General features: G+C 38.6%; 1 long non-coding RNA gene across 2 annotated transcripts in view; it reads left to right on the top strand.

Annotated features, from left to right (window-relative positions):
* The window catches only part of LOC110314562, a 44,374-nt gene that overhangs the window by 5,707 nt on the left and 24,107 nt on the right, over positions 1-14,560 (top strand). For both annotated transcript variants that reach the window (XR_003843029.1, XR_003843028.1), the window contains exons 2-3: positions 871-925; positions 3,767-3,963. This is a non-coding gene — a long non-coding RNA (uncharacterized LOC110314562). The remainder of the gene's footprint in view (positions 1-870; positions 926-3,766; positions 3,964-14,560) is intronic.

Here is a 14,560-nt window from a genome sequence, read left to right as displayed (position 1 = left end):
CCACATTCTCCTCTATAAGTTTCAGTGTCTCTGGTTTTATATGGAGTTCCTTGATCCACTTAGACTTGACCTAAGTACAAGGAGATAAGAATGGATCAATTCTCATTCTTCTACATGATAACAGCCAGTTGTACCAGCACCATTTGTTGAAAATGCTATCTTTCTTCCACTGGATGGTTTTAGCTCACCTGTGAAAGATCAAGTGACCATAGGTGTGTGGGTTCATTTCTGGGTCTTCAATTCTATTCCATTGATCTACCTGTCTGTTGCTGTACCAGTACCATGCAGTTTTTATCACAATTGCTCCGTAGTACAGTTTTAGGTTAGGCATAGTGATTCCCCCAGAGATTCTTTTATTATTGAGAAGAGTTTTTTGTTATCCTAGGTTTTTTGTTATTCCAGATAAATTTGCAAATCGCCCTTTCTGACTTGTTGAAGAATTGAGTTGGAATTTTGATGGGGAGTGTATTGAATCTGTAGATTGCTTTCGGCAAGGTAGCCATTTGCACAATGTTGATCCTGCCAATCCACGAGTATGGGAGATCTTTCCATTTTCTGAGATCTTCTTTGATTTCTTTCTTCAGAGACTTGAAGTTCTTATCATANAGAACTTTCACTTCCTTAGTTATTACTAATAATTTTTAACATGTTACCCAGCTTGGCCTTAGACTTGTAGCCAAGGATGACCTTGAACTTTCTCTGATCCTCCTGCCTCTGCTCGTAAACAATCATCAGCAGTTTAAACCAGTTTTAAACCAGTTTAGTTGGTGCTGGGGATTGAACTCTGGGCTTGGTGCGTGTGAAGGAAGCACTCTACCACTGAACAACATTAGTAGCCTTGTGTGTTAACCCCCTTTCTTCTCTTCACAGATGAAAAAACCGAGGCTCCAAGAGCTTCTGTGACTTGTCCAAGACCATACAGCTAGTAAGTAACCTGGGATGGGGGATGCATCAGACTCTTGGGTGCTGGGAGGGGTACTTCATGTGCCTCAGGGGTTTCATTCTTACCTGATCACTTCTCCAGTTGAGTAACATGCTGATATTGCCAGAGGCATATCAGGACTGTGTATAAGTATGTCATGTTGGGCTGGGTGCCTGGAGTTGATGAGAGTATTGTGAAGATATATGATCAGCTTGTAGCCCAGCAGGTCCTAGAGGATGAGGTTGGAACACAGCTGAGCTATTACACAGCCAAATGGCATGAGCACTTATTCATAATGTCTGTACCTCCCCCAGAACATTGTCTTCTGTAGACACTTGGAAGGGCATATCTGTAAGAAGACATGGAGACCTCCCCATTAAAGATCAGGAAAGTGTGGTCAAGAGAGGGGTAGGGACCTCTCCAAGTTTTTCTACTTAGTGATTTTGTCCCTGATTGTGCCAGAAATTAATTTTTAAATATAGTCTTAGAAAATTTAGGCTTTAAGCACATTTGTTTTTGAGGCAAGACCAATTCCCCCATGAACCTTGCTACAAGATAGGACTGTAGGGTAGCATTTTCATTTTTTCCTGATTATTATATAAGATAGCATCATAAAAACATAAAGAAATATACTCCAGTGCCAGTCAGATTGGGAATAATTCCCTTTCTGAAGCCCAAATGGAAATCCACTAAGATTTTCCTGGGCTCCAGGTTCTTTACTTGTAAAATTAGGACTAACAATTTGATTCTATTCCTATGGAGTTGAAGATTACTGGGAAGTCTGGATAGAGGGAATCAGGGAAGGGCTGAAGCTCAGAGAGTGTCTGCTTCTAGATTAACAGATATAAACTTTCGGGATAGCATTTGAAATGTAAATGGAGAAAATATCTAATAAAAAACAGAAAAAAAAGAGTTACTAGTCAGGGGGGGATGGTACAGAAAACCTCATGAGGCCTACACATGACCTCATCTAAGCAGAAGAATCTCTTCTACAAGATGGCTGTTCATCCACTTGTTCATTTCTCTGACTTGCTAGCTCTAGATATTAGCCTCTAGACTTACTATGTTTGATAAGTTTGCGTTTGCCTTGAATTCCAGCTTCCTTATTAGCTCATTGGTCCTGTTGAGGACACAGAGAATTTTGGTTTTGTCACTCTTCATATAAGGTACTCTAAAGCTAAACCCAGTACTTCTGAAATGGGATGGAGCAAAGGAAAGCCACCATCTCCTTCATTCCAGACACTGTTCTTTTATTGGTGTATCCTAAGTCTTCAATAGTTCGTTTTTATCTTGTGGCTCAACACTGTCTTACATATATATGTATATGCATTAGAGCTAAATTCCCTGACTTTAGCAGCACATGTACTATATTCCTGAGTCATTATGATATGCTGTGGTGGTGGCACTCATGAACTTCACCTGGGAATCTTCTTTTAATGCCAATTCTGAGCCAATTTGTATGTTCTTTATTGTAAAGAAGGTTAAAATAAAAAACCCAGCCCCCATATGAGTCTTGGTTTTGCTATGTAGCTCAGGCTGTCCTTGAACTTGCTATATAGCCCAGGCTGGCCTCTAACCTGTAATCATCCTGCCTCAGCCTCCTGGGTTCTGGGATTACAAGTGTGTGGCATTATACTTGGCTTTCAATTTGGTTTTACATACACTACTTTTTCTTCAGAACTGTGTGTCAAACCAAAAGACCTGTATTTTCCACACAAGTGCTACCATTGAGCCACAACTTCACTTCTTTTTAATTTTGGTTTTGAGAGAGTGTCTCATTAAGTTACCTAGTTGATCCTGGAATAAACATAATCTAGGCTTGTGTCAATGTATGCAGGGTATTTATATACTACTTTATACCTATAATCAGGAAGAAATGACCTTATACCCATTGTCTATTGATATTTAGCTTGTTGGACTGTTGCAATAAACTCAAAGCAGTTCACAAAAACCTATTTTGAATAAAGCAATGTTTTCCAAATAAAACATCTATTGAGTTGTGGTCTTTCTTTCTTTCTTTCTTTATTTTTTTCTTTCTTTCTTTCTTTCTTTTTTTTCTTTTTTGGTAACTGTTGTTAGTGTCATCCTCATTCACTCTTTTGCCATATCACATAGAGGTGACCTCTGGAAACTGCAATTTCTTTTCCTTTCATAAGATTTATTTTTAAGTGTGTGTGTCTGTGTGTCTGTGTGTATGTCTATGCATCTGCATCTGTGTATAAGTTTGTGTAATGGAGTGCCAAAGAGAGTATTGGGTTCCCTGGACCCTGAGTTCCAGGCAGTTGTGAGCAGCCTAATGTGGGTGATAGGACCTGAACTGCAGTCCTTTGCAAGAGCCTAATGTCCGAGCCATCTCTCCAGTCCTATCACATAGATTCTTAGGATAAAGTAATTTTGACTCCATGTGTTCTCTCTATGGCAGCATTTTGGGACCCTCAGAGGTCCCTGGGCAATACAAGGTTTTCTAAAATAAGTTATGCTGCATGAGACATGGATGTACTTTCACATGGACCATTTTCTCATTGAAGTAAACCTGTTTTTACACAAAAGGGCAAATACTGTAGGACTTGACACTATGGCTTTCCTAGAATATAGACATCCAGCAGACAGAGTAGAATAGTGGCTAATGCTGGAGAGGAAAGAGGAAGGATTAGAATTCTGTGTAATGGGTATAAAGTTTTAGTTTGTGAAGCTGACGGAGCTCAGGGGCTAAATAGCTGCAGGCAGTGGGAGTGTGGAAAATGCCACTCAACTGTATAATCTAAAAATATTGAGTGGTAAACCTCACACTCTATATAGTTTACTATGATTTAAAACCCAGATATCCATGTTCTGATTCAACAGGTTCACAGTGAGGCACAGTATCAGTTGTAGACATACTTCAGGGAATTTGGATACTATTTTGTGGCCTGGCAAGATCAGCACCCTTACTATCTTAGTCCCTGCCAGTCATCAACCTCTGGTTTCCCTGTTATCCTGCTGCTCCCTAGAAAGCAGCTATTAAGTGGCCGAAGAACCAGCACCTTCACGGAGTAGCAAAGGTAAGGCCATTCTTCCTTGTTTTCTATTTTCTGGAAATTGCTTATGCATTTTAGAACTGATCTACCTGTGTTTGAAGGAGCCTGTGCCCGGAGCTAGAAGGACACAGAACTCAGGCTGTGGTCATTATGACTTGAGTTTGGTACCTATCCAAATGATTTCACACTATCCATCAGATAAAGTTTCAGGTCTATTGTTAAAGAGAATATTTAGAATACTAAAACACATACACGCATATATCAAAATGTAGGTGATTACATTATTTCAGCTTTGGATGAACTAAATACATAAAATAACAAAGGGAAGAGTTCCATGTTTGCCTAATTAAAAATGTAAAGCTTTATAAAATCATGAATGACATTAAATATAAGTGGTCATCTGGGCACTCAGACAATAATATAATAAGGTGTATTCTGTCCTTACATAATTTACAGATTTGTAAAATTGCTTTTTGGTGCAACTGAGTGATTGATAAACCCAAGATAAATTCTGTTATTTGTGTGGTCATATTTAGATAAATACAGAGACTGAACACCCACCATATATGAAGCCCAGTCATAGCTTTTTGTTTTCAATATTATGCTGTAAATAAAGATCTCTGCTTGGTGTGTTAAGTGCCACAATCCTTACATATTTTTTTTGATAATTTTACTGTATAAGACACTCCCCAAGCATAGTGCTGTTGAGTGCTTCTAAGCTTAAGAAGGCTGAGAGATATCTTACAGATACTATGGGTATCACATGAACTTCAGCCATGTGTGACAGTGCTGCTGGCAGTAATTTTGTTAATAAGTCAGATTTATATAATGGGTCAGTATTCACTAGAATAGTATTTGCCATGATTGTTATCAAAATTATCAATTGTGTATAACAAGAAGCATGATTACTATCAAACATGCTGATTACATAAACTACATGTCAATTTATGAGGGAAACAATATGATCTTCATCAAAAAAAGCAAGCTAAAGCAATACATAGGTTAAATGACTGGACAGGGACAAACAAATCATGAATGTTAACATTATTGGACAACTCTTCCATTTACTAATGATAAAGGAATCCAAGTTGGAGTAACAATGACAGGTTATTGTTGTTGCCTATTTGAAAAGATTTATGAACTTGCTGGCCACAGTACAATGATCTTATCATTCTTTTGTATACTACCAGTGGATTAAGTCAGCACGAAATCATAGGAAGTGGCTTGGTGGCCTCTAAAAAACTTGTACAAATTTTAGTACATCATGACTGAGAAATTGAACTTCAAAGTATGTCTTCTGCAAAACTGATGTTCAGCTAGATATTTATACACCTTTAGTATAATGTTACTTGTAAAAGCAAAACTAGAAAAAAATACAGGAGTCTTTTAAGAGGGAGAACAGATGTACTGTGGATAGAAACAGGACAAAAACCTTACAAAATCCTTAAATTATTCTAAAAAAAACCCCAGTTGATGACATTTTAACTTCATCGAAATAAAGCAGATGACATTTAAGTTAAAAATTAAGTTATACTTACATCATATACACTGAAGTAGGTCAAGTTGAAAATAAATCAGTTTCAGGGTGAAACACGTTAAGTGTAATCCAGTACATAAAAGTTGAGGGAACCTACTAACCTGCTCCTCAGTAGCCACCCATCTCATGTAGTTGGGAATGCTTTAGGAGGTGGGATAATGATTTAGCGAGGGCAATGGAGTTTTACTGTATTCATCAGACCAGGGAGAACAGATTCACCTTTGGCCATGCACAGAAAGAAAAAATTCATTGAGACTTCTGTGAAAATAGATGAATTGTCTCAGTTCTTAGAAGGCTAGAAGAAGAGGGAGGAGGAGAAGGAGGAGGAGGAGGAGGAGGAGGAGGAGGAGGAGGAGGAGGAGGAGGAGGAAACAACTTTGAAACTTAGTTTTAAGGATATGTATAATTTTAAGGTTGAAACACAGGGTAAGTATTGACCTTTTTCGTTTCGTGATGCCACTTTAGACTCTGAAGTCAATGACTTTAACAGGCATTGAAAATAGTTCCCTTTTGGGATGTATATATCTGGAATTCTCTAGTACTTTCCTCTAAGGTTCAGGTAAGTTGCCATGATCTAATGCTCTGATCATGATTTCAATAGAGAAAAAACATAAGAAATATTTAATTAATTATACACCATCTGATGAATCACATATATGTGTAATGTGGAGAATGGGTGAAACGGAGAGGAGAGATCAGAGAAAGGGTGAGAAAGAAGCAAATGTTTGTTAAGTACTAGTGAACTCCTATAGTACTTAGGGCATTAGTGAACTCCTATAGTACTTAGNGCATTAGTGAACTCCTATAGTACTTAGGGCATTAGTGAACTCCTATAGTACTTAGGGCATTAGTGAACTCCTATAGTACTTAGGGCATTTAATTTTAACTAATATGCTTGGGGCTGTTAGGTAGGCATTCATTCCAAATCCCAGAGTTGCCCATGAGAATCGATGTGGACACAAACTCTAGAGCTAGAGTTACAAATGAACAATGGAAGTGGTTAGAAGTAGTTGTAGGTAAAAATATTTTCCAAACTAGCTACAGTGGAGGTGCAGGGATTATTAATTGGCCTAACTCTAATGCAAAGACAGATAAGGGGGAAATTAATTCATAGAGCTGTACCAAAGGTATATGAAACAGGCTATGACCATACCCCACAAACTGAAGACCATGGTACCAATAGGAGGTGATTAAAAGTTGGGAACGGCTACTAAGGGTGGTTGAGACTTAAGTAGCATATGTTGGATGAAAGAGAGTATTCCCTACTTTGTTAACACTTCTACACATATCAGCTCATTCCGTTTATGGTGTTTTAGACTATGCTAAGTCAGTGACTAGAATACAGGTGTGCCAATATTTATATGTATCCTACATTCCTAGAAGGGCACAGAAGAAACAGTGATCACTCTCTGAGAGAACCTGGTAGGAGTAGGAACACTTAGTCAGTTTTGTATCTCTTGATATTGCATTTTATACTGCAGGCTGCTTCCAACAAGAAAACTACCTCTCTCTCTCTCTCTCTCTCTCTCTCTCTCTCTCTCTCTCNCATGCACACACACACACACACACACACACACACACACACACACACACACACCTTCATTGTTTTCCAGAACATTTCCATCTGTTGAACTATAATCACAAAGTGTTCCCGATATTGTCCACAAACCCTTTTCCTGACCATTTAAAACCACATTCTATCCTTGCTGATCACTTGGCATAGGATCCAACTGGCAGAATGAAGTGGAGTTGGCAAAGGCAGCTTCCATATGGCAAAGGGAAGCGTACTGCACGGAGTGGGATCCTGAAGTCAACAGTACTTCTAGTATTAGTATTTCTTCATACTATTAAGTAGAAGAGCAAGAGACCTTCTTCACTGGTTTGAAGGTGGAGGATAAAAACCTAGAAACAAAGATTTGTTGAGAGAACCTGAAGAAAGGGTCAGGGCGAGGTCATGCAGCAGCTTACTAAAGTTTAGCTGGGTTAAGATAGAGTTGCAAGTGAATGTGTTGCCCTCGAGCTGGTCAGAAAGCCCTTTGTCAGCTATCAGATCCCATAACACACATACACACAGCCATTTATATAAGCAAATCTTCAAATAAGTCTTTTGGGTTCTGCTGGTTTTTATCAGGCTTATTCAATAAAATTTGAATGCTGGTGGTGAGGAGGGTCCAGCACAGAGCAGTGGCTGTGGGCATGCACAAAGAGAGAAGGTTTCTGTGAAAATCAATGGTTCTTGAATGTGGGTTTTGTGATGGACTAGGGGCCAAGTGTTGTGGATTCTAACAGAGCCGATATAGTGCTTGGTTCCTAGTAGGTGCTCAGTAAGTGTTTGTGACATAATTCGTTTATTGAGCACCTCCTATCAATCAAGCACTGTGCTAGGCTCTGGGGCCACATAGCTAAGTTAGACAAGATGCTCCCTTTTGAGGCCCTTATTGCTAGTAGTGGCTATAGTGGAATGATTAGTTATAACAACAGTACTGATAGGAATAGGAGGGTATGCCCAGGAAACAGAAGCAAATTATGCTATGGGAAGAGGCAGTGAATATAAACCGTCTATTCCAGAACCTTAGGAAGGAAAGGATAGTAGGAGGCAGCAAATGGAGAGGTAAGGCTGAGAAACTTGACCTTAAAAATGAGAGACTTGAGCATCATGTTCCCATTAGAGAGGGCAGGGTGAAAATTCAAGAGTTAAGGCCATGAGCAATGGAAAGTAATGTCTGAGGGTATAAAGAGGATGAGGGTGGAAACTGGCCAGGATCCCCAGAACTCTTCTGAAGCATCAGAGTGTGGACTTGCAGGTGGTATCAGAGATGATGGAGAAAGTTAAGCGTAAGCAAAGGGCAGTGTTTGCAATAATGAATTGCAGGACCCAGACGAGTTCGAGAAGGTAATTATCTGGAATGAGTCTGATAAATTAGAAGAAACAAACAGTTCAAAGATACAAGTGATAAAAACAAAGAAAAAGCCTTATTGGGGCAGAAGCAGCCAGAAAGTAGGGTGTACAAATAGAGAATGGCATAGGTGTGGTAGTTTGGCATGACAAAAAAGATTCTGAGTATGACCAAGGATGTGAATAAGTGGTGTAGAAAGAGGTTATGATAGTTGAACCAAGGAGTTAGGCCTTTCTGGTTATTTCACATGGATGTTTAAATCCATCTGATCATATAAAGACTTGCACCAGGAGTCCAGGATCAATTTGGGGGATTAATGTTTGGTAGAAAGTAAGCAGATCCCTGTGACAAAACTCGCTGGTTGGAGAATGTAAATATCCTTAGATAGTCCATGTCTTTCCTTTGTCTATACAAGAATAGTAGTGACAATGACACATGAAACTGTTTGGGCAATGCTGTGAGAGAATCGCAGGCAGGGAGGGCAAGCTTTCCTTGTCTCCACAAGAGTTTTTGAGGTACAATTTTGATTAACAATTGGTGGGGGTGGTATTTTTGAAAAGAGCAGTGGCTGACATTCTCATCTTTGGAGAAACCTTTGAGGAAAAAAATTACAGAAAACATGGAGTAGCTTCAAGAAACTCTTAAGACGTTTTCTTTCACAGTAACATTATCCAGAGCCACAACAGACAATAGCTATAGTAATGGCAGTAGCTATTATACATATAGTCTGATCCCATGGACGGCTCTGCTTTAAACACATTTATTTGCATGAATTGTTTCAGTACTTAGCAACAGCATTGTAAAGTCTAAGTATCTATATTTAATCCATTTACCGTTGAGTAATGAAATACATGAGAAAAGATGCTTTATAAACCAAAGACTACTTTAGCTCAAGGTCCCTTGACTTTGCAACCAGGGTCCCAAGGCTGTATATATAACAAGGGGTAAGGAGCATGTGTAAGACTATGTAGCTTCCCTCTTTCCTTAATCTACCAGAATTTAACTATGAGAGCCCCACCATAATGGCCTTATTTAAACTTAGTCACTTATAGGCCTTGTGTCTAAACAGCTCCATTGAATTAATTTTATATTTTCTTAATACATTATGAGAGGAATAAATGTCAACATATAAGGTTGTGAGGTACCCTCAGACCATATATAGATCATTATTATAATAATTGCTGGTGCTCAGTGGTAAAATGCTTAATTAACATGTGTAAACCATAGGCTCCATCTTTAGTACCACTAAGTAAACACTTTAGTAATAAGTAAACTTTCACAAAGCAAGAGCATACTAGAACTCAAATCTTTGTAACCCATTCTGATGAAGATATGGGTATGAAGAGTGTCAAATATCTATTTTTTTTATCTTTGTAGACTACAAACTATAGATTGTATACTTTTGAAGTTTGTTCTGGATCCTCAAAGCTCTTGCTGCATTCTTCCAGGGAGTTGGTTCCTGTGTATATGAAATAGACTGCTGCCTGCCCATGCTGTGAAAATTACATGTTGCTGTGAAAGAAATCTGGCAGGGGTGAAACCTTCAAAAAGGCATATGATTAGCTAGAATATGCTTGGAAAACCGATTGTCTTCGGAAGATGAGACAAGGAGCTTCTAAAATGTTTTCCTGGCCTGGAGAAATAGCTCATCATGCACTGAAATGAAACCAGGGCTTTGGCATTGCAGATAAGCCATCCGCCATCACAATCTAAACACCTTGTGTAACATTTTGTTGAAACCACGTAGCTCATTAACTTGAACACTATGGGTAGTTTTTAAAAGTCCTGAACTTGTGATCTTTAGCCTTAGTCTCACTGGTAGCTGGAATTACAGGCCAGCTGGGTACTTATTTTAAAAGAAATATCCTATTTCAATTACATCCTATAGTGCTTATATTAGTTCATTTACTATGAAGTGAGAAAATTATGTATATGTGTGGCCATTCAAAAGAGTTCATTGTAATTTCATTTTTAATATTGGAACTCAGCAAAACTGAGAATGTTCTGGTATAGCATTTCCTGTGACCTTCATCTTTCCTATTGTCATTTTGCCTATTTGCTTCAAAGTTACATATGAAATCCCCTATTTTTTTTAAAGTTTTCCTGCCTCTACCTTCCTCTATAGCTTACAGCCTCCTTCTACCATGAATTTAAAGTCTCCCTGTTATTTGTAATTGCTAGTCTTTGGGTATTGTTTATTATAGTTAAGCTTGAGGATTAATTAATATATCTATCTGGTCACTTCCTATGTTGCAAGTTATTGGTTCCCTTAAAGCAAGTACTTTATATTCCCAAAGTCAAGTTTTCCTTGGTTAGCTCTATTTCACTACATCAGTATTTATGGTGTCTTTGATTTTTTCCCCCTAGGTTCAGCCTCTGGAAATTCCCAATGCTTGAACTAACAGCAATAGTGATCTATATAGTCTCAAGGAGGCTGATGTTTGTGTTGGAGGCCTTCTGAGCATCTCCCATATCCATCTGCCCTTGTAAATACCTTTTCCCTCTGCTATACACAAGGAATGAAACATAAAAGCAGAAACTCCATCATTCCATTTTTCAGGTGACCTCTACTTCAATATTTCTTTGCCTGTTTGAGCTTTACTTTGCATAGTAGACTTGCTCAATCTGGTCACTGTGGATGAGAACCACATTGTTGAAAAGCCCTTTAATATGTGGACTGTTGAAAATCATTGTGCAGTTGAGCCAGTGGGTTCTGCTGGCTCTGGGATGAGGACTTCACCTCATGTACTTGCACTGCCCTTATACTAGTTACTGCTAACCTCAGAATCAGGTTGAGAATTCAAAGAAAATCAAACCCTTATGTGTTGCCCTAAGGCAAAACTGTCCCTCTTACTACCTTAAGTGCCCGATTTCCATTAACCACTTTTTTTTTTTCTTGGTGAAAATTAATACCACATTGAAGGAAGATAAAGTCACATGGTCTTTAGCCCAGTGCCAGTACATGATCGTGGCTGATGTATAGAGGCAAGCAAAAGATAGGAATGTAGAGTTGACCTGCACCACTAGCACACTGCTTTTTAGGCTAGGGTTGTGGACTTCCTCCACCATCCAACTCTGACTGGGCTTAGATGGATGGGATGCACTATCTTATAGATTTATCCCTGGCTTCTTTTCTAAACACATAGCACTGCAATGAAAGAGAACAAGAAGAGACGGGCTCTGGTAGGAGCTACAGTGATATTCTTGCCATTCTTCAGCTCCAAAAGTAATCAGTTTTGTCCTAGCTCAATGTCTGCTTGTCTTCTTATGTCAGTCTTAATTAACAGCAACAACAAAAGTCCTCAGAGGACTGAGTTCGCCATCAGAAAGGGATCGTAGAGGTCATCTAATTCACACATACCCCAAGCCCTGCCAAGTTCCTGTGTGGGGCTACACCTAAAACAAGTTCTATGTGCAAGGTTTGTCAAGAAAAGCCATCCTGTTGTTTTTCCCACTCAGGGAACCTGGAGTGCAAAAGAGCAAAGTAATCAGCAACTCGGCTTTTCTGGCCTTCCTGCCACATGCACATACACTTCTCACAAAGCCTTCTTCCCCAATTCCTAGGCTCTAACTCACTTCTTATCCTTGGTTCAAAGTTGCTTACTGAGTGTGGGACACATGGACACACATAAATACACAGACATACACGCGCGCACACACACACACACACACACACACACACACACACACACACACGTACTCAGGCACTCACATGCTCCAGATGTTAAGAGCTAAAATATCTAGAAAAGAGCTGTGTAGGATACAGACTCTTCACTCATGGCTGACTAAGGTGATTTTAATGTGGATGTTTATATTTAAGAAAGGTATTAAGTATGCAAGTATCACTTAAATATTCCAGACCAATTTAAATTTAATGACTCTGACCACAAATGGATCAGAGTTGCTGCAAAAAGTAGACACTCTTAGAATGTATAACACAGTGTCTTTTGATCATTCTGGGAGGGGACATAGCTTTCAAGAGTGGTGTGATGGTTAGTAGATGATAAGCAATATTGTGAGACTTAGAGGGTGAGAATGAGGGAAACATATTCTTTTTGAATTTTGTTTTATTCTCTCAGCTGTGTAAGATATGTTAGTTATGTAGTGTATACTAATTTATTTAACCAAGAAAATGTTATGAGACAATTATTTTAAAAGCAATGGAAATATAAATGCCATAAAACATAACCAAGGAGAATATTAAAAGGTAAGGAGTGGGAAAGAAGATGGAGAATGGAGATAGAGGAAAACAAATTGAAATTAAAAACGGAGCAAACAAGTATCAAAGAAAAATAAAAGGAAATGATCTTAGAAAGTTAAATGAGTAAAAAACATATGGAAGAGTCATGACAAGGAAACAGAAAGACAGTCTGAAAGAGCCAGAACGACACAATAATATGACACTGGTCCTCTTCCAGAAGGTGTAACTTAAACCTTTCCATCCCTAGGAAGCATTTGATTACAAAAAATGGAGTCCAGAATAACAGGCAAAGTCAGTTCATAGTGGAGAAATACAACAAGCACAAGACTAAAGTTAACATCATTGGATCCCAGCTGAGGTTCATTCTATAAAACACCTAGCCACTATGCCTCAGAACTATCAATATAATTGAAAACAGAAAGTCAAACAAATCACTGCCCAAGCAAGAAGGGTCTAGGGAGATTTGAGAAGTGTCACTGTAGGATCCTAGATGGGATACAGAAATAGAGAAAGAAACGAAACTACAGGCATCCAAATAGAGAGCTGACTTTACTTAAGATATGATAGATAATAAAATGTGTAAAAATAGGTATCATTGATGAGAGATGTTAGTAGTAAAGAAAGCCAGGTGTTGAGGATGTTTAATCCTCTGTACTACCTTTGTAGCATCTCTAAATCTGAAACTGCATTAAAATAAAGATTCTGCTTCAAGTTTAAAGACAATGGAAAAAACATGGTACAATGATGGAGTAGGAGAGAAAGCTGGATCTCTCTTGTTTGTGAGAGAGGATGATATCTCTGCGTAACTCACACTGGACTTGAACTCAATTCCCATGCGTCCACCTTCTAAGTGCCAAGATTACTAAGGTGACCCACCACAGATGGCTAAGAGACAAAGATTTTTTAATTAAAGCAAGCAATATAGATAAAGGAATATTTTAAAGAAAAAAAAATCTACCAAAAAAAAAATCTAAAAACAACTTTTCTCCTGCCTGCAAACCCCATAAGATGCAAAACGAAAACTAACCCCAACCACTAACAAACAACAACTCCCTCCTACACACACACACACACACACACACACACACACACAGAGAGAGAGAGAGAGAGAGAGAGAGAGAGAGAGAGAGAGAGAGAGAGAAGTTAAAACCAAAGGGAAGAAAAAAAGCATAGCAAAGAAAAATTAAACCAAACCCCATTTTTAACAAAAAAGATAGAAGAAAGAAATAAACACAAACTCCATAAAGCAACCAAGCAAAACCCAACAAAAACAGAGTAAATGTAAAGTCTACTAAACAAGAAAAACTTTACCAAAAATATGACATAAAGAACAAGGAAATATAATAAAGAGAGAAAGAGGAAAATATTCGTAGCAAGAACCATGAAAAACATTGAGAGAATAAAGAAAAAATGTAAAAGGCATTAAGAGAAGGAAAACTCGTGATAAATATACAATAAAAGAGAAAAGGAATGAGGCAGAGGAACTAGGCGTGTTAAACAAAAAAATACTTTGGGAAAGATAGGAAGGATTTGCTTTTGGTAGGTTTGTGGAGTGAGAGGTAAATAGCCAGAAAACATGGCTGGCCATAGTGCCCTTTGGGAGCTGTTGGAAGGAATGAAAGGGCATGTTATTGTAACATAGGCAGACAGGCATTTAAGTGGCTCATTACCACCATATTAACTTTTCCATGTGAGTCTGAGAAGCTGGCTGTTTTACACAAAGCCCCTGAGTCCTGTTTTATTTCACCAGGGTCTGAGAGATAACCATTTGTTGATGGGCCAGATCTATAATCTGTACTGGGCTCCTGCCTGCCCAGAGATAGATATGAGCTCAACTTTTTTTTCCCCCAAAAGCTATTTTGAAAATGATGCAGTTTCTGTCTGGGCCATATCTAGGTAGGTATCTAGGTAGGTTATCTAGGTAGGTATCTAGGTAGGTATCTAGGTAGGTATCTAGGTAGGTATCTAGGTAGGTATCTAGGTAGG

Source organism: Mus pahari, chromosome X, assembly GCF_900095145.1.
Source record: "Mus pahari chromosome X, PAHARI_EIJ_v1.1, whole genome shotgun sequence".
NCBI lineage: Eukaryota > Metazoa > Chordata > Mammalia > Rodentia > Muridae > Mus > Mus pahari.
This window is presented reverse-complemented; position numbering and strand designations above follow the sequence as displayed.